At 38.8% G+C, this 21,265-nt stretch overlaps 1 protein-coding gene across 1 annotated transcript in view; it reads left to right on the top strand.

Moving 5' to 3' along the window:
* Positions 1 to 21,265, top strand: part of LRRTM4 (leucine rich repeat transmembrane neuronal 4) — a 383,248-nt gene that overhangs the window by 39,479 nt on the left and 322,504 nt on the right. The window contains exons 2-4 of the mRNA XM_052806492.1: positions 2,209 to 2,329; positions 4,411 to 4,510; positions 12,939 to 13,010. The gene's annotated coding sequence lies outside the window, so the exon portion shown is untranslated. The remainder of the gene's footprint in view (positions 1 to 2,208; positions 2,330 to 4,410; positions 4,511 to 12,938; positions 13,011 to 21,265) is intronic.

Here is a 21,265-nt window from a genome sequence, read left to right on the forward strand (position 1 = left end):
TCCTGCATGATGTTGGTTCACCCAAAAAATGAGGCTTGTCCATCATTAGTGCACCTACACTGAATTTCACCGTATTTCTAGCACAATTTGGATGGAATCAACTTCTCAGTGGGTTTCTCTGTTCCCACAATGTACGATGCCCATGGCCAGCTAAACTTCTTTCAAAAATTTGGTTTGGGATTTTGGTGTCTTCTGCTTTGGGAATTGAGTAGGACTAGCTCTCTGAAGGCAGCTGGGATTCCTTAGCCTTGGGAAGAGAAAGCTTAGGGGGCTCTTATCAGCATGTTATCTGATGGGAGGGAGTAAAAACGATGGAGACAGACTCTTCTGAGTGGTATCCAGTCACAGGACGAGAGGTACTGTGTAAAAATTGAAATACAGGAAATTCCATTTAAACATAAGAAAAACCTCTTTATTGTGAGAGTGGCTAAACACTGCAACATATTTCCCGGAGAGGCTGTGGAGTCTCCAACCTTGGAGATATTCAAAACATCACTGGACATGGTCATGGGCAGCCTGCTCTAGCTCATCCTGCTTCGAGCAGGGGTTTGGACTGGACGATTTCCAGAGGTCACTTCCAAACCACAACTATTCTGTGGCTCCGAGACTTAAGAACCTAATCCATATTGAAAGGCAATGAAGATAAGTGTCCTAGACTGTTAAATGGCTTTTGAAAATGAGTGTCAAGCTCCTCAATCAGTTACAATGCTGAGCGGAGGAGTAATGTAATAGCGTGAAAAAAAAAAGTGTTCAACTTCTGCACACCCTTCAAAAAGCTTACACATAAATGTATGGTTGTGGTGCTTGATACGAAACACCTCAAAACTTTTTTAGTATGTTTTTAAATCCCTGAAATACTTCTATTTGTACATCTATTACTTAACTCTTAAAATAGCCTTAATTCTTTTTTGTTGAATTTTGAATCCTAGATGAAGTAGCAAAATAAGACATTTCTGCTTAGTTCCATGATTATTAAATATAGACTGTGAAATACTATTGATGAAGAGTTCATTGCTTAAAAGGTTACTTTCCTAAAAATAAGAAGGAACCAAGCAATGTTTGCTCTGCCAAGGCTCATTTCTTCTGCCTACAAGGGACAATAAGCATGCGATTTGAAAGGTCATTGGTTCTTTTGTATGCTAATAAACAATTAGTATGGCTGGGGGGAAGATGTGGCATCAACTTCTTTAGAATGTATTTCTGAGCAAATTAGCCATTCATGACAAGTTAAGAATACTGCGGCTAACGTCTCCTGGATGATTTCTCAGCCATCATTTCAGTCTCTGTGAAAATATTGCTGTTTAATCAGCTCTGGCTAACAATTATTTTTCTCCTTGACAAGCACCTTCTGGGACTTCAGTTCACCCCTGAGATTATTATTTTTTTTTTTTTTTATTGTAACATTTTATAGCCGATAAGGAAAAAGGATTTAGAAAAAGAAAATAACTGACTTTTCCTTCCAGGCAGTTATGATGTTGTATGCGTATGAAATATATGTGCATAGAATCTAAATTTGATGTTACTCCAGTCATTTTATTGCAGCGGTAGCGGTGGAGTTTCACACATTCTCGTAATTGCAATCCTCCCCCCTTACCCTCCCGCCCCCTCAGACACACACACACTGCTGCCACACAAAAACTGACCATCTGGTCAACATTTAGAAAGCAAAATAACTGTGATTGTGGATGGAGGCACCTAACTTGCTCAATGCCAGATACTGCAGTTTAAATAGTACCCACAAAAGACTTGCTCTTCCTATTTCTGAATTGCTCTGGAACATCTGCAGGCTAGCAATCAATTTTATTTTTTTTCCTAATCATTGGAAAACACATTTTAGACTTCCTGGAATGACTTTCACCTGTCCTATTTCTTTACTTGGCTTTCATATTAGTTCTGCCTGCCATTTTTTGGATGCCAGCGGATATTCTCTTACTAAGTTTCCAGAATACGGGAACATTGAGTCAGGATTTTTTCTTTTTCCAAATGGCAGAAAAGCTGCTGCTGCACAAATAAGTGCAACTAAGTCGGGTGGCTGGGAAAGCACAGTGTGGTAAGCAGGTAGGCTCCAAGCATGCTTTCTGCCTGTAGTCGGGTTTCTTGTTAGAGTTACTTTGGGGAAGGGGGGAGGTTGGAAACCCATATAAATCTGCAACTCCTCTTGCTCCCAAGAGCATCTAGCTGACGTTGTCCTTCTTGCTCTGTCCCCAGGCTTTCCCCAGCATGCGGCAGAGTCCAAACTTTTCAGCTCAGAAGTCCCAGGGGGATTACCCAGCACAACGTTTATCCCGGGCTTAGGAAGTACGCGGCTCTGAACATGGCAGAAAACGGGGTATGTATGCAGTGCATTTTTTTCCTAGATGTGAGGTGAGCTTTGTATATTCTAATCCCAAGTGGAAGAACGAGCTGTGCATGCACTAGAGCTGGACAGAGTGGAATGACTTCTACTGTGCCTGAGAAATCTTAGACAAATGATGAAAAGTTAGCAAACCTGCCTGGTGAAATGATAGGGCAGAAAACTTGCACATATTCAGGTGAATGTACACACAGGTGTTTTCCAGTTGCATCGTGGTAGAAATAGAAAGTCCTCAGTTAGCAATATCTTTGTTGAAAGTACACAACAGTTGGCTGGAGTCAAGGAGATGACTACTGCCTGTCTAGCACATTATCTTCTGCAATTACTACAACTACAAATACTGCTCAAGGCAAACACTAGAAATAATGGTCATTACCTTTTGAATAGTTTCGTATCTCCTTCTTTATGCAGCTCCTTTGGTCAACAAAAATATTTAGGTACTTAAGTACACTGCACCTCTTGTTTGTGGGAGATGCTTGTATAGCATCAAAATAGGATCAAAAATAGCTTTAGCTGCTTCTGTTACATTGAATCTTTCAGTTTACAATTGTATGTTGATGGTACGGGGGTCTAACTTGCTTGCTTTTCTATGTTTATTTTTAATGAACATTTTTATTCTTTTCAGCATACAAAGCAATCAAGTTATAGCAGTTAGAGAACATTAGTGAACGGAGATACCATCCTCCATAACAGTAAACAAGGGAACATTTCTTAGCAAGGTTGGCACAACTCGCTACCATACGTGAAAGCATTACATTGCACATAGGGCGTGATTGATGGCATATAAGCCACCAAAAGAAATAAATGACTGGGGGAAGAGTCCCTCATTAAACAGCATTTTGTAAATGAATTAACTTGGTAAATGTGATATGCAAGAGGTACAAAGAAATTGTTCTAAATGCCAAAAGAACTTTCCCAAATCATCATCATAAAATCTGAATTTAGATTTCATTTATAAATAGGTTTTAAAGGATTAATACAACAGTGATTGATTTTCCATCCTAGGAATGATTTTGAGATTGCTAAAAGTTTGTACATGAAGAAGATTTTCAAACTTCTTGTAAAACTGGAGGGTGTGGGAGGGCAGAGACAAACACACAGAGGCTTGACCAACGTTCATCCCTGAAACAGCATGTTGATCCCGGCGCTTCTGTGGCAGTGGAAGACTGAACTTCAAGTCCTTGTGCAACTTGATTCAGACTGCTTGGCTTCTGTGCTCAATCTAGCTAATACATACTTATTAGCTACCTTAATAAATTGTTATTTATAGGTTTGAAGACTGGAAGAGACCATTCAATCATTGTGTCTGACCTCTTTTACTAAGTAGGTCACAGAATTGTCATATTAATGTCAATTGATTGCTGTAATTAAGGGATTGAATCAGTGAAGACATTGCTTAGAACCGTGGATTGTACTCACATCTAATAAGTTTTCTAGATGGGCTACTACTGATGCTGCCGCTATGCTAATAAAATCTGTTTATCATTGATAAACTAGTCCTAGAATGTCTTTTTCATGAATAATAACTCTAAAAGTGAATTTAGAGGTGGTCAAAGACTGCCTTTAATTTTGAATACTGTACGTCCAGCTTAAGGTAGCCTAGGCCTTATTTCAAACGTATTACTCCCAAATCTAACTCAAGTCAGTAAGTGCTCATTATCTGCACAGGCTCCAAAGACTAGGCACAAGGTACTTTGTGCTGTACAGTCACTGAAGAGTGAACTGAAAATCTAGAAGTGGAGCTGGAAAATAGAAGGAATTTTCATCCTGAGATTTTGAAATTTTATTTCTTCCTGAAACAAAATGGCCAAGGAGGTTACTTTAGAATTTTCTACATCACAAAACAGTTTGCAGTATGTTGATTTGTCCTTTCCTGTGTCTTAGAATATAATCTTGAAACATAATGGTTAGGATGAAAGTTCTGAATTAGCCAGAAACAACTTGATTCTTGGACGGTTCTTCCTATTGAAAAGTCAGGTTAAAAACTTTTCCTTCTGCTTTGACTAGAGGCAGCCTGTGAAAATTAATTTACACTGTTCTCTTATATGTTCCTTCAGCATTTATGATACTGGCAAGGGTCAAGCGTGCATGTGAATGTGGTGCTGGACAACGTGTCTCGACCTTGGACATCTGAGGGAGCAGTTTTGGTGTTGAGAGGTCAGTTATGGCTCAGTGCTTGCTTTAATTCTGGGTGCCTTTGCTGAGAATGACAAGAGTTGCCTAAATTGGCGAGATGTTCTGGTGCTTTTTTTAATATATCGGTATGTCAACTGGGAAATCTGATACAGGACATCTAGGAGCTCTCTTCTTCTTAACTTTCTGCCTGACCCAGATCTGAACTGATGAGCTAGTATTTAAACACTTGGTAATAATGACCAACCTCCACATTATCCAGGAATTATAATTGAAAGACAACTACTCTGGGTGCTTACTCACAAGCCTTTTTTAATGGGGTTTTGTCTCCTGATCATGTCTGTAGAATTTAGTTGAAAACTAAATGCTGTGGAATATTTACATTACACCCCCGAGTTTCATTGAGCAGAGAGCACTTTTCAATTCAAGAGTGAGCTGCAAAGATTAAACCAGGCAAAGAATTCATTATTTTAATGATAATAATTTACAGTTGCATGGGAGCTTTCATCCAAGAAAATATCATGTTAGAATTTTCCATTCATAGTCTCTCCAAGATGGGGTAATTTCACCTTGATAAGTACGTGTATTATATTTGCCTTTGCTGTTTGGGAAGGAAAAAATGAAGATTATTATAGTTTGTACAGTTGAGTGTTTATTATAGAAATATTTTGCATTTCTATTGTAGTTATCTTAAAATCCGAATGTGGTTTTGAAATACTAGTTTAAACCTATCAATACCCCTAATATGTAAAATTAGTCCACTGCTGTATACTTGGGGAAATTGAGGTAATAACCTCCTGGGTCTATTCTGTTTCTTAGTGGTTTTTTTTTCTATTCAGAGTAAATTGAAGCAGTAAGTAATTAAGCATCTCTAGAAATCAGGTCCCATTACTGAGATCAAATCTAGTGGTCCAACTCAACTGTGTCCTCAAATATAAAATCTTTTCTCTTAAAAGGAACTTCTCATCTGCTTAAAATGACTCATTTGCTTAAGTGATTTGTTGAATGCAGAGGGTATGCCTAACATTTTGTTGAACTGGAGGGCACGTCTGTGGCAAAACTAGGGATGGATGGAACTGTGCAGCTCTTATTCTTAGGGCCTGATCCAACACTTCTCATAGACAGTGGAGATTTCTTCCGTGATTTCAGTCAAGCTCTTAATATCTTCTTCTATACGCAACGCAGCATATCTTTCTTTTCTTCCCATACATGGTAAATGGAGCCAATTTTGCCTCTTGATGTGTAATAGATTCCCCATACGGAAGCTCTGTTTTCTTTCAGCTATTGTCTTTTTGGAGGCTCTGCATAAATATACAAAAGCTTATTTCTAATTTTATCTTTTTTTCTTAACGCAATTCTCTGTGCACTATTTACTTGTTTAAAAAATGAATTTTTTTTTTTTCCTTTCCCAAAAAGCTGTGGGGAACCTTTCATTTAAACATGTGTAAGCAGCATAAGGCAGACCGATAACACAGAGTCAAAGCCATTTCATAGAAAGTGTTTCAGAAATGCTAATTGATCTAAATGAGCTTAGAAATCATTTTACGGAGAAAATATCCGAAATACAGGATGGATTGCAAGCTACATTCGCTTAGTAATATGTTTATGCAGGGTTTCGTTGCTGGATTTACGTATCAGTTTTAACTACTAGTCTTGATCATGTCATAAAGATTTCATGGAGTATTGTTGGGTTTTTTTTTTTTCTTTGCCAGTAATCTACTTAATTAACTGGCGGTTGGGAGTGACAAATCTTGATCAAACTTAAAACTTTTAATGTGTTCCAATTAGTGGATGGATATGACATTATTACGTCTATGTTTGTCATTATCACAAGTGTTCCACTGCTTTAAAAAACCCCAACGCTTTGACCCTACAAAACTTAGACAACACTCTAATGTCACCACTAAAGACGAAATGGTCAAAGCAATTAATCATTTTATTCTACTTGGCAAAGAAAGAAATAATATGTTTTCGTTATTTGTTTTCATGTGCACATCGAGTAAATATATTAAAAAAACCTCCAAAAGATAATGTTGGACTACCTACAGGAATTAATTCAGTACAGTAATATTTAATGCCTTGGGTTAAGGGATTTGTTATTGCTACATCTGGAAAAACATGGAGTAGTTATTTTTCATATTTGCATGAGTGTAACTGTGAGGTACTGTAGTGATTAAAGGTAGTGTTTATTAATTAAAGAAGGTGGTTACCACTCAGCAGTGTGTAGCCACTGGTCCAGGGAATCAGCTCTCCAGTAGACATCTTTGGATTGTCTAATGCAGTGGGATTCTGTTCCTTGACCAGAACTACAAATATTCCACAGACTGTCCAAAGGTATTCCAAAACGCATTTCACCCAGGAAATCCCGGTTTTGCACGTTCAGAGAGATTTTTCAGAATAGTGTTCAGCCCTCTTTGGAAGAACCATCTTTACATCTGAATATTTAAGCCACTGTTGCAGGAAGATGGCTGATTGCCACCTCAGAATTTTTCTGCCAACTAACTTGGGAGGAGAGCCTTAACAGTTCAAGGATTATATTGTATATCTTTGTCGGCAAGCAGCATCTGTCAGAGAAGCCAGTCTGTTGAATTCCAGCAAATATCCCTAGTAATGTCAATCCAGAGACCAAGGTTCAAGAGGGACTTAAAACAAATATGTGGACATAACATTAACTAAAGCTCTTCATTACTTGCAAGATAAGTTTATTTCTCCCTATCCCCACTTCTTTCCTTGCTTTCTTTCCACCAGTGCCCTTATTAATGAACTGTGAAAGCTGACATTTCCAATAAGGAACAATTAAATCTGAAACTAAATTAAATGAAGTAATTCATTTACAAAATAATAGCTAACTAGCGTGAGGGTGGTGAAAAATGATTGCAAGTCCTGGGGAAAAAAAAAAAAAAAAAAGAGTAAATTAAGTCTGACTACATTAATGTTCTTTAAATACTTCTGCTGCTCAGAAAATTAAATGAGAAACATCTTATTAGCTATCTTACATATAAGGTAGTACTGTGTATATTCAGCATGACAAGTTTTACAGGACAGAAATCCTTCATAGATGTCAGTGTAAGTAAGGTACTTAAATTCTTAACTTTTAGCACCCTTTTCTTGCCATGCTACAGCACCCTCTCTGTATAGAGGTACTATACAGCAGGTCTGGAGCAAGGAATGTAACATAATAAGTGAATTTAACCTTATAATGCTAGTGAAAGGCAGTAAATGATGGCCCTTCCAGCCTTCAAAATATTTCAGTAAGGCTCTAAGGCTTTTTAATCCAGGTAACAGGGTAGTAGGCATTGTCTTTAGATGTTTGAGTTGAAGGTAGTTAACCACATCGCAGTATTTTCTCAGCCCTGATGGAAGGAATTTGCTGGGTCCTTCCCTGTTTCAGTAGTGTGGAAAGTGCTTGCAGAATAAGGACCGAAGCAAGAACTCATCCTAGGGGAGTTGATTCAGCAAATACTGTGGACAGTCCTCCAGACAATTGACTTTTTCAGCCTGTTATACTTTGTAAGAATAGAATTCACTTGAAACATCAGTTGCTCAAGCCTTAAGTATGTCTGCCTCATTTTCAGCGTTCTGATGGCTTTACATGGATGTGGGATTTTTTTCCTGTATGAGAAACTTCAGCCAAAGAGCGACATTTTTGGGAGCTAGTAATCCACAGCTGATACTAGGTTATTTCACATAAAATCTAGCCACTCACACTTGTTGCCTTTGCAGTTGGATTTTTCAGGCTGTCCTTCCAACGTACACCCAACATGTTGATCCCTTTAAAACCAAACCCAAACAAGATATGCAAACACTGTAGGAGCATAATGGAAAAGAACACACATTACTTGATTTTAAGGGAAGGCTGATTTCCTGTGACCAATGCCAGCTTAAGGTTTGCCATGCTACTTAATGCATTTTTAATTTAAAAATGCTTTTTAAGTTTATCTGTGAATCTCTGAAGGCTCAAGTTAATTTTGCAAGCAATTATTCTTATGGGGATTTGTAGTAGAATTCACAGCTCTTCCATAAGAATTTGAGTTTTAGTTGAATTAATCTAAAAAACTCTAACCTTCTTGCATACATTCTCCAAAACCCTGTGTGCTCTGCCCCCCCCCCCCGGCTGAGGAATATTTGAAAAGGAGAATTAGAAGGAGATTTGGACCCAGGTTGAAAAAAGCATTGATTTCCTCAGTTATACTTAAGGCCCTTTACTTTTGGAAAACAAATAACCTGAATAAACATGTCAGAGAAGATTAAAACCTCATTAAAAAGTGTAAACAGAGTGCAAAGAGGGAGAGGAGAAAAAAAAAAGCTTGGCTGAATTGAATAATGGTAATAATAAAATCACTAAACAATATTGCTAGTTAAAAGTCCTGTTAAAGTGAATGTACCGTTGAGATGGGAAGCAGAGCTGCTGTTATCTAACACTCAGGACGGAGATTTCTTTTCAATAATTTGATAACATTTTAATGAATAAATTAATAACATTATCCAGGAAATGGAGTTCATAGATAAAGTCAATTCCTCGCCAGTTCCCAAATCTAATCAGAGAAGTTCTGTTCGGGGATGGTCAGCAATGATGCATGTGTTCAGCAATATTTTTCCCTGCCCACCTAGAAAGAGACACAACTGCTGAGGCTACCATTATGGTGCTGCACGCATAAGAGTTTTACTTCACAATATTAATGCAAATTATGGCTTTAAGGCTGGCAATTATGCATTTTTATTTTACTGAGGTGAGCAGGATTGTTGCATATATGCTTTAAAAATGCTAAAGAAAACAACTCTATCTTCTTTTTAAGTGACGTACTTTTAAAGACAAATTTGCAGAAAAAGAGAAATATTACTTGTTATAGAGGAAGCACTTTAGCAGATTTTGAGAACAGGATGAAGTTGTGTTAATGTATTGCCAGTGCATAAGATCTATTTTCAAGATTTTTAATTTAAATGGGTAAGGGAGGGGGAAAGGAGTGGAGGGAAGAAGTTAACGAAGGACAGGGCAAAATGAGTGCAGAGGAGTAACGTAGTAACGTTTCCATAGCAAATGACAGGATCAGGAGAAGGAATTATATTTTTGAATTTAAGGTAAAATTTAATGCAAGAGGAGTACTGGAATCTGACTTAGCACAAGTACCTTGTGATTATCACCTTTGTTTCACTTTGACAGAAGACTGCAACAGTAAATACTGTAATTGTCTGCCTGGCCTTTCCGTCAAGATCAAGCACTGGAATTTTAACAATAAGACCTTTATTCAAGGCTCCAGAGATACCTGGGATAGTGATGAATGAGCGTGTATGCCTTCACAGCAGAGTTCTGTGTATGCGAGGGTGCTAGCTTGAGTGCCAGAAAGAGGATAGCTGTTAATAGTTCACTTGAGCTAATTAGCCCTGGTTCTTTCTTTTAGCTTATGAAGGCATTGTGTGATGTAGACAATCTCGTGATGCCACAACATCATTTATAACACAGTGCCCCGACAGCACTCATCATTTCAACAGCCCACCTGACATCTGGAGAAAACTCCTCTGTATCCTTTCGTAATAACAGGATGTAATCCTCATCCTCTCCAAAATATTTGTCAGATAGCTGCTCTTTGTCTAATATGATCCATGTGCTGTCAGACTGCTTCCTATTTTTTCCCTTCACCGGGTCTCCCTAATAAGGCTTTACAAATCAAACCCAGGCAGTGCATCCAACGGTGTTAGTGAAACAGCGGTACGGAGAAGACTAGCCTTGACACGGGACAACTGCAGCGAGGGAGCTGCTCCGGTGCAGGAACAAACTGGTGCTGTCGATGCAGTCTAAGTGACTGCAGCTCTTACACTGACAGGTCTTACGTGCTTTGCTCTTCGTGAGTGCTTTTCTTCATGCAATTCTCTCTCTCACGTACTCTATACACACCGTGATTTTTAAGCTGTAATGCTAAATACAGAACGTTACTTCAGCCAATGTTGAAATTTATTTAGCCGTGATTGAGGAAGGTGTTTTTCACTTACTTTCACTGCTTGAGAAAGCTACCTGGAGCCTGTCTGTTTAAAACACCTCACAAAGGTGGGTAGCTGCATTTCATAAAAATCCCAGGGAGGTTTCCTGCAGAACTCGCCCAGGATTACAGAGATAACATGCTTGAAGAGAAATCAAACCCATGTTTAGGCGTTCCTCTTCCAGAGCTTCATCTACTCAATCATGGTTCCCAAACCTTTTAGATATGATTCCCACAATCCTCCTGATGAAGCAGTCCACTTCAAAATGCAATCATCTTATATAACAGGACGTATTACTCTTCACTAGGAATATCGTATTCCAGAACTTACAGATTGCTTTTTGCTCCTTCAGATGTGTTTGGTGTGAAGGGACGTTGGAAGTCTCTCTTTCCAAGCCAGGAGAACTGTACTTGCCTAATCATATTGTCAAGTATAGCAAGTTCCCTGCCCCGGGATGAGGGTTCTGTTTATAAATAAAAGGGATTTATTTTCCAGCCCCAGTTAAGTATATTAACGTAAATGCTGCTGTTATACTTGTGCCCTGTAGACATGACTAGTTCTCTAGGGAGAGCGAGAGAGAGAAAGGCGCATATAATAATTTGTTTTTCACTAATGACAGCAATAGATTCGCCTTGATCTGCTTAACGGTATTCATTTCCTGCTAATAAGTCACTATATTTAAGTTTATTCCAGGAGTTTATATAGATCTCAAGCTGCTCAGATTTGATTAGCAAGATGTCTCAAATATGATCCTGCAAATGGATCAGTCTGTATTTGGGTGATTTTCAGGCTCCTCTAGGTTAAATTTTATTAAAATGATAACTCCGTGCTAAATGCATTTAAGCAAAAGCTCGAAGTCTTGCCTGCGTTTGAAAAGGTACTGCGAAACAGAAAGCTAGTTCGCGTTTTTCTTTCTGGGGCTGTCTGGGTAACTGTAAATTTTCAGAGCAGCACAGCCTGCTCTGATTTACTTCACCTGCCAGAGGCTGCAAGGGGGTTTTACAATTGCCGGGGACTGCCAGAACAGGGGCTCGTGTGAGCGCCCAGGAGCCCTCTTCCCTCCACCGCCTTCAGCCCGCACGTTCGGGCTGAAGAATATACTTTATTCCACCTCTTGGCATCTGCAGGTTGAGCCCGCCGGAGGAAAATAAAGCCGGGGCCGGTACCGGAGCGGCGCAGCTGCGGCGGGTGAAGGCGGTTCGAATTCAAACCCTGACGGGCGAGCGTGGTTCCTCCGCAGGGCCTGCCCCGCCGGCGGAGGGGAGAGGACTGGTGTTGGTGCAGGGGTGTTTCTGGAAGGGGAGAGCGCTGCCCGGCGTGCGGTGAACCAGCAGGCAGCCTCCGTCCCGAGGAGGCGGCGGCGGGCGGGAGCGCGCACGTGCACGCGTCGTCTTCTAACATAGTTATCCGCGAGAGAAAGGAAAAATTCTCTTGTGTTCCTGAAAACGGTGCCGCAAAGAGGGAGGAGAACCCTCTTTGAGTGCGGAGATTTGGGTTGGGGAAGGTGTTGAGTGGAAGCTTTCTCCAGACGGGAGAGGAGATTTGTGTTTTGGAAGTGCTGGACAAAATGGCTGCTTGGAGGAAAGGCTGAAGGCCTTGCTGCCTTGATTTTATCCTTCCCTTTGGGGTTTGTTAGCCTCGCTGCCTGATTTTATCCTTCCCTTTGGGGTTAGTTAGCCTTATACCGACCAAGAGCTCAGCCAGAGCTCAGTTTGAGCAAAGCATGATGAGTATTGCATTGTCGTTTAATGAGAAGCGGGGTCAGCCTGGTTCATCATGGGCTTGTCTGAAAACAGTAAATATCAGCACTGTGAAAGGTAATGAAAGTGGCTTTTTTTCACAGAGGCCCTCTGCAGCAAAACAATAGTAGCTCTTCTCTGTCCTGCTGCTATTTATTGCCTGCCTTCGACTTCTCTTGTCCTTCTGTTAAATGTTTCTGTTTGTGTAACTGTGAAAATCCTGGTCAGCGTTACTAGTTTCTTAGGACTCTTGCCATAAAGTTACGTGCTTTTTATGTTAAAGACTTCATAGTTGTGTGATTGGGGGAAAGTTTATTTTCATTTTAAAATATGTCCTGCGTCCTGGTGGCTGCCAGGGATGGCTCCAATACTTAGTAGAAGTTGTTTTCTGGAACAGAAGGCAAAGCAATACCTAACACTTCATGTTAGTAATAGAGTAAAAACTAGCATGAAGCCCATGGGAAAGTTCAGGATATAATACTGAGGTAAAATACTTAGAAGAGGAACAAAAACCCTGTTCTGATCTTTCATAAGGAGATACCAGGGCTAATTAGGAAAGAAAGGGAATGGACAAATTAGAGATGGTTGCACAGACTGAGTAATTCATGTAACTTAAGTTATGGTAACGTTCCAGTTTATACTGGGGATATGTGATGATAATAGTAAAAACCTTACCAAAAAAAAAAAAAAGAATTGGCAATTTTTTTTTCTTTCTTTATATTTTTTTTTTCCCCCAGCTCATCTTTGCAATGCGGAGAGGAAAGATCGTTTTGAGCCAGAGAGGATGTAGGATGATGCTATTTGATAAGGTAAGACTCTCTTCATGCAGGAGAAAACAAATGAGTTTATGCCTTCCAGAGTCTAGAAATTAGATGGCATTTCATATTGCTTTTTTAAAACAGATGTGGTCTGCAATACCCAAGGAGAAATACTTTATTTGGCTTCAATTAAGAGAGCTTATTCTATTTTATGAAGGAATTGAGATATCAGATTTTGTAGTTACGAGGTTTATTTATGCACACTTAAAGTAATGTTTGCATGTTAATGCTATTTTGAGATTTTTGTGAACATGTCCTCAGCCACAGAAATGCTACGTGATGTCTGAAGAGTGGATCTCCTGTTAATTATAGTGAAGGGTATCTGAAGTAGTTCAAACTTGAAAATGGTGTACTAGAAAGGGTCTGCATTTTCGTGGGTGTTGGCAAGATTTAGCTTTCAGGCTTTGGGTTGATAACAACAGCAAGTCTTCAGTGCTAACTTTTACTTGTCGTCTTGCTTCAACTTAACAGAGATGTATTTTATCATTGCAAGGCTGGAAATTGTGGCTAAAATTGAGACGGTACTGAATGGACCACGTAATGACTGCAACTGATTCTGCTTGTCTTTTTCCTTAGAATTAGAAGGAATATAAAGTACAAACCAATACATTTACTGATTTTACCCAATTGTGTGCTATACAAGAAAACAAAAAAAAGAGTTAAATCTTCCCAAAAGATCATCTTTGTTCTTTTTAATATTGGAAATCGGCTTACTTTTCAGTTGCTCCTTTTTTTATCAAACATTGCAGAGTTCTGCTAGAAGGAGCAGAACTGCAATAATCTGTGTGAGTCTTGAAAGAACAGCCTTAGCTAATGTTGAAGCTGCGTTCTGTGTAGTAGTCTGTGGTGGGGAATCCTTTGGGCTGAAAATTGAAACTGCAGGTGTGTTGAAAATTGGGAGTTTGCATCTTGTAGCCTGGCTTGGATAAGTCAGTTGTGGACATTGGAAGCCTCATTACTGGCCTAGAAAACAAGTTGATAATGATGCAAAAATGGTAGAGATGCAGCATCCAAATGAAAATAATTAGCATATTTGCCTTGCTACTTAAGTCACTTATTCCCTAATCAGCTGTTCCGGAAGCTCCTTTTCCCATAGATGTATAAATTTACCCAAGGATTTTGGGTATTAGTATTAGCAGCGTTAATATTGTTGTTGATTAAGCTTGGACAGGACTTACGAATAGAGACTGGAAGTATGGCACAGAAAGTTGGAAAAATACTGAAAAAATGCAATACAAGGGAATGTTGCTGGCTATTTGGATCCAGTTGTAAACTTATGTGCGTGTCAGCTTTTTGTTTGCTTTGTATTCTCTTAGGAAAAAAATGCAGTGCTGCAATAATTATTTAAAAGCCTGGTTGTTTTTAAAAGTGCCTACCAACCTAAGTTCAGTTAAAACCACAGAACCGGAAGCCTGGGGTTAATCTTTGCCTCTCTTTCTGGCCTTTAGGAGTGAAGTAAATTGTGGTCAGGACTAGATACGAAATGCCAATGAATCCACATTTGGAAACAGATTTTAATGAGCAGCTGGTACTCAGTGTTGTTGGGACAGCTATGGGTAAACGTGCTGACGTGAAAGTCTAGTTACGTGGGTCTTAGTTTTGGTCCTGTTAGTGTTAATTTTGAAACATCGGTAGAGGAGGACAAACCCTTTACTTAGCTACCTCTATGGGAGTTTGAAAGCTTAGGTTTGATGTTTGTATTAATTTTAAGGCTCTGTTGCAAGCACAAATATTTCTTGCATAAAATATTCAGCATTGTCTATTAAATATTTTAGAACAACCATAAACTTTTATCAGTCACTTTAATTGACAGGCTCCTTTAGTTCTTTTTTGTTCTGAATAATTAAATCTTTCTACCTTCATAAAAAAAAAAAAAAAACCACCAAACCTCTCAAAACCTGTGAATGTTCTTACTATGTTCCGTCCCTCGGCAGTTGCCTGTCCTCAGAGTTTCCCTTTGCCTTATGGCCTCAAGAAAAAATTTCACTGACTGCTTTCCTGAAGTTTTTAGGTCTTGCAAGAACTCTCATCCCCCAGTGGTCCTTCTCCTGTAGGTATTTCGCACTTCAAACCGGTGAGACGGGAGTGCTCTTACTTTAGTGTTAGGCTTTAGTCTTTGCATAGTACCTACTGTTCTGTGAGAAGAATAATTAGCAGTAACGTTTGAAGTCACATGGATCCTGCATTCTCTGCAGGGGGTTAGCAAAGAATCAAACTCGTCTGCTTGGTGTAATGATTTGGGTTTTAGAAAATCTAAATAAAACACTGGTCTTGCAAGCAGATCTGTGAGCATTGTTCCTTGTGCCTCTGGAGTATTCCTATTGATTTCACTTGAGGATCCCAGGTCTACTCAAAGAACGAATGCCTTGATGTGCAGCTTACTGGTTGAGATGCAAACAAGTGGCATTTTGGTCCAGTCTTGCAGTTACCTTATGCATTGTATCAGATACATTGTCTTTTGGTTTTGTCTTATGTTTTCTGGTACAGCTGTTGAATAATGTAGTTGTGTTTCTGGTCCTTTCAGGATAAAAATTCTATGCTTAAGAGATAATAAATAACTAACCATATATTAAATTTCTAAGATACTTTGACATGTTGCCCAACATAGTAAGCTCAGTTCAGTATCTTCCTTCTAATTCCAGGTGCTTAAGAGGAAATGATATATTGCTGTCTTACTACTTGTTGAAGGCTTTGCTCCTTGTCAGGGTACTTGGTCTTGGTCAAGTTGTGAGACTTGGTTGTTTGCTTCAACCTGCAATGCTTTCTCGCTATGATTCTCCTTGAAGAGGAATTTTTAAATGGAGGCCCTGCTTTGAGGTAGGAAGTAATCCTTGATTATCCTATCAGAAGTGCAGCTCTGTAAATAATTACTAGATATAGAATAGTACAAAACAATGCTTATTTCACTAAGTACCATGAAATTTAAAGAATGCGTAATGGGAATGTGGGCTGTAATGAGTAAAAATGCAGCAGCAATGGAAGCCATGGTGACAATGATGAGAGGAATCTCGGAGAAGAAATCTATGATTTTGGCAGTGGCAGCAATAGTTCTGGAGAAAGACTGCAGCCTCTTGCACACTGGCACCCCAGATTGAGCGCAGGAGAGGAGCATCCTATTCTGGACCTGTTGTTAATGTGGAAGTAATGCTGAATGCCTAATGCAGAATTCAGGTTTGCTATGGCTTTGGCTGCTGTTTGAGACACACTGGCATACAGTTAGCACCAGTTACATCACTCTGGCTTGTCTAAACGTGAATTTGTTTTCCTTCATCTACTTAATAACCTCTCATGCTTTCTCAGAGAAATGGTCTTTAAAAAAAAAAAAAAGGCTACTTGTGGACACTTTAATAAAATGTAAGAATTAATAGTATTTGCAGTAACTTACCTCATTTGGGTCTATCTGAAACTGAAGCATGGTAAGCCTTGGGCTGGCCAAGAGGTATGATTTTGAATGATTGATATTGTGGATGATAAAGGGCCTTTTTTTTTTTTTTTTTCCTGGAGTTTTTTTTTCCACCCCCAATTCCAAACACATCTGAAGAAAGCCCAGGGTTCCTGAATTAGATTTTAGTGCTTATTCAGCAGTCCATGCTTGCTTTGTATAGTACAGGTGAAAAAAGCTTCTGCTGCTATAATATAAAATGTAATCTTGGTTTTGGTGTAAATAGATAATAGCAGCATAGTATTTAGTTCGGTGACTCAGTTCCTCAGCAAATAAACCTCTAGTCTCGATTCTATGCCTGGTAGCACTGAGAGATTGCGGCTGCAAAAAAATCCACTTGTACCTTACTCTCAACAGGTCATGACACTAAATCAGCCTTTCAAAAGTAATTAGGGATCTTCTCATTTTTATATGCGTGTGGTGACTTGGAACTGTTTGACTCCATTTGTCCCTGTCTGTTTATACCACAGTGGGCTGCTAAACATTTTGTCGTGTATTTTGTAAACACAGATAATCTGTGTCTGTAGTATTTAGCATTCTCTGTATGAAATTACATCAAATGTTCAAGTGTGGGGAATTTCCTTGTTTCTTTGTTGTTGTTTTTGGGGAGAGAGAAATTCTTCAGGGTGTTTTCTGTATGAGAGAGTCTACCTTGGTGAGATCCTGCCCTTTCTGCCTGCGGCTGTTTTTCCGGACTTAAAACAAACAAAATGGCAAAAAGAAAACCTTGTTTATTGTCTGTAATTAGGATCCCGGAAAATAACGGGGAATGAAGGAAAGCTATTAAAATAACCCACAAATGCAAATATAATTCAGTGCATGTCAACTATGTAGCAAATACTGTGTTATTGAGTCTTAGTTCAGATGCCATCCAAGGTCAGAAATACCCAAAGAGGTGGATAGACACTGCATAATGACAGACTTCTGGGACAACAGTAATTAAACAACTTCAGTTATTCTTGTTTCATTATGCAAACAGTATTATCCAGCTCATTTTTTCAGATGTATTGGGTAACTCGGACCCTTTTGATATAGAGTTGTTTCCTGTAGATTCAGGAAAGAGTTTTCACTTAAGCAGTGTTTCTTTAAGACTTGGATTTCCTTCTTCCCTTTCCTGCTCTAGTTCTTGTATTGTCTTTATTCCTGTGGTGTCTAAGTGAGTGCAAGCTTGGAGTAAAATCTTGACCCTGTTCAAGTTGATGAGAGTTTTGTCATTGGCTGAAAAAAAGATAGGATTTAACGTTTAATGATTATTAGAGCATCAGACTCGATTCCTGTTGAGAAGAATGCTTCTTATCCCTGCTGGTTCCAATGTCAGTGACCTTCCTTCCTGTCCTCAAAATCCCATCATCCACAAAAATAAGTACATAAATACATTAGTTGAGGGAAGTTGGGAAATAAATGCATCCTCTAGTGGATCTCGAAGTGTTTGTCTTTCCTTATCAGCCCCATAATGATAGTGCAGCGATGGCAGCTTAATGATAGCAGCCCCAATGACGCCATTCAGTGCCAAAGAGGTGAAGATTGCACATTTTATTTTGGAAAATAATTATGCAGCTAATTACAGCACTTGACTTTCGTCCTTCCCTTCCCTGTGTTCTTGGGGAGGCTGGTTTGCTCAGCTTGCAAAAGACTGCGTCAGTTATTCTAAAGGTCAAAAGACTCTTGTATTATGATTTGTAATTGCTAGTAATAGTGAATAAAATAAACACAGCATCATTTTGGATCATTTAACTCATTGCTTAACTTCTGTGTTACTAACACTATTCTGTTGTGTGACTGTTAGTACATACTTATCCAAGTGGTTGAAAGAGGAGAAATAAACCAGAAGTTGAGATCTGAACTCTTCTGTAATTCTTCTGAGAAATTTTGAATCTGAATTCAAAATGTAGTGATCAGACCTAATGATGCAGAGCATGTCTTAGATATCTTAGGACCATTTTTTAAAAAGTATGCAACTGTCTACTAAGGGCACAATTGAATTTCAGAGCAAAGCAACTGCAATAGTATTTCAAAAGTACCATAGCTGAGGAATCTTAGTAGATTTTGACTCTGTATGGCTTTGAGATCTCAACTGGCTTGCTAAGAATTAAGAGTATGCTTGTATTTAAGTAAGCAAGCCATAATACATGTTTTGTACAGCTTTTTTCTTCTTTTTTCTGCTCCTCCTCCCATAAACCCTGCATGACAGCTATGGAGATGGGTGCCCCCCTCCCCATTTACTTACACCGTTGTTCTTGGAGAACTCGAGGCCAAATACAATTTTCATCCTTTATCCTCTGGTCAACTATTCAATCCCAGGTTGTATAATTACTCTGGCTTCAGAATGCAGCATGTTCCCTCACACTTCAGGTCAGCTGTAAGTCTTGATTCAGTCTGATTCATTTCAATTTGCATAATCTCCTCAGCCCTCTATATTTCATTTAGACACCAAAGATTTAGTTTAGTTACAGTCCTGTGTCATTTATCATTTACTTGTCTTCTTTCAGAGTTTGATTTAATCCCTTTGGTTTACTTTAAAAGACTGATTTCTTATCCGCACAGTGCTTTATTCCATTGTGATTTTCAAGCCTTTGTATTTTCTATCTGAATCTTCCTTATTGTGATATTTATTTTATACCTAGAGATAAACCCGCCTTCATCTATGATCTTAAAGAAAGTCATAAATTTAACAAGCAGTGTCTAGGCCAGAAACCTGTACAGGGACATTTGTGTACTGATGAGGTTTTTGCCGGTGCTTTTTCTGACAATTGCCATGCTAATGTTTCATTGTAGGTAGTCACTATGAACTTGTTTGGAATCCAGGATTTATGTCTGATCCTGTCACTGAGTAGCTACATGACCAGAGGCATGCAGTTCACTTTTGTCTCTTATGCTTTGTCTAATTTTTTTTGAAGATACTTGCTTTTTGAGCGTAGCACACTGCAGTTGTACATTTAGTTCACAGCATGCAGCAAAGTTATACCTAACTATCTGATAATGCCAAAACGCTTGAACAAATGGTGGCTTATAGCATTTGCACAAGATACTTTTCTCTGGGTAAATTTTCTGGATCTGGTTTTCTTTACTATTGCCTGGCAAATATAACAAACTATCTTACTAAGAATTTTCTTTTTAATGGGAAAATGTATGTATGTTACTGATTTGTAGAAGTTTTTTCCTAATAATATGAACCTTCCCCTTAAGCACTTTACCTTAGCTGAGCAAGGTTTTCTTTGTACTTTTTTGTCTTTAAAAAAAATATTCCGGGGCAAGAAGAGCAATATTAGAGAAACAATGGTCCCAATTCATTCCTCCCTAATTAATGGATTTTTCTGTGCAATTTCTGATCTAAAATAAAAGTCTAACTACTGTACTGTACCTTGCATCTACCAGTTGAAGAACATGACGGATCAGATGAGATCATTAATAAAGGTCTACCTTTGTCAGCAGTCCCACTTCTGACAGTGTCTAATACTTGATGGTAAGGAAAAATAATATGAGACTAGGACAAATACAGAATAGTGAGTGATCCTTTTCCTGAAACTTCTCCCCAGCTTCTGTGAAATAGCGGTTCAGAAACTTCAGGAGGTGAAGGTGGCATCTAGACAATTGTGTGTTTATTACCTTGCAGTTGATGCTGCGAGTGAATCTGTCCTTTAGGAATTTGCCCAATCTCTTTTTAAATCCCATACTGTCTTCTATTTATTTTTAAATTGCTGTTTGGTAATTTCTCTGCATGGCTCAAATATTTGCAAGGCTACATTAAAAATCATGGAAATTATCTGCTTTATGGTCTTCGGAGGTTTGTGATTCAAATCCTTTTTTTGCAGTTATGGGGACTGAAAGCATCCTCTTTTCTATCTCCTATTCAAAGAACTCTGCAGCTTGGGCTTTAATAATATATTAAGTCACATGGCAATGGAATCACAAGAGATTCAGTAACACTAAAGAAGAAGAAAAAAGGAAAAAAGAGTACCTTTATAGCACTCCTGTATAAGTCTATTGTAAATCACAGCGCCAAAAATGCCTACCATGTTCTTAAAACAACTAGTAGACTGCCTCTCCTTGTGACAGCTCAATCTCATGCTATCTCTTATGTATCCATGGTAAATATTTGTATTGTAAAACAGTATTTTATTGGAGGAAAAGAAGCCTGGCTGGTTTGGCGTGGGGAATTGAGGGTAGCTTATTTAAGTCTTCAAAAATGTAAAAGGCTTCTGCAGTAAGGGAGGGAAGAGTCCATTTTCCATGCCTATAAGCAATCAGACCAGAAGTATTGGGTCTGAACTACCTCAAGAGAGGTCAGAAGCAGCGCTGTATCTGTAAGACTAGCTAAATACCAGACTGGCTGGAGCGTACTGTAATTATACACACATGATGCGCATACACATTTTTCATATGGTTTTAAGTGGAAAACAGTCGACTGGAGGAGGGGAAGGTGTTGTCTCTTTAAGATCACTAGTCAAGCAGGCAAGTTTATAACGTTTTGTTGCTAATAATTCAGTGTTTCCTAGCGTACATGACGACTGATGCTTTCCATTTTGAACTGACAAAGCAACTTGTTTTTGCAGACTGTCTTAGGCTGGTGAGCATTTATAGGTGTGAATGTTTCAAAAGCAGACTTCTGCTTTGTCTTTGTTGCCATATACAAGTGCCCTGTAAGAAGTTGACAGTGTAGTTACAATTTCTTTAGGATAATTGGTATAGCATGCTTAGACTGTCAGATACTAGCCTGCTTTATCTTTGACAGTGTTTTTCAGTTTCTGCTGTCAACATATCAGTTGTGTTCCTTGGTATGGATGGATTGAGCAATTTTGCAGGC

Source organism: Harpia harpyja, chromosome 13 (assembly GCF_026419915.1).
Source record: "Harpia harpyja isolate bHarHar1 chromosome 13, bHarHar1 primary haplotype, whole genome shotgun sequence".
Lineage (NCBI taxonomy): Eukaryota > Metazoa > Chordata > Aves > Accipitriformes > Accipitridae > Harpia > Harpia harpyja.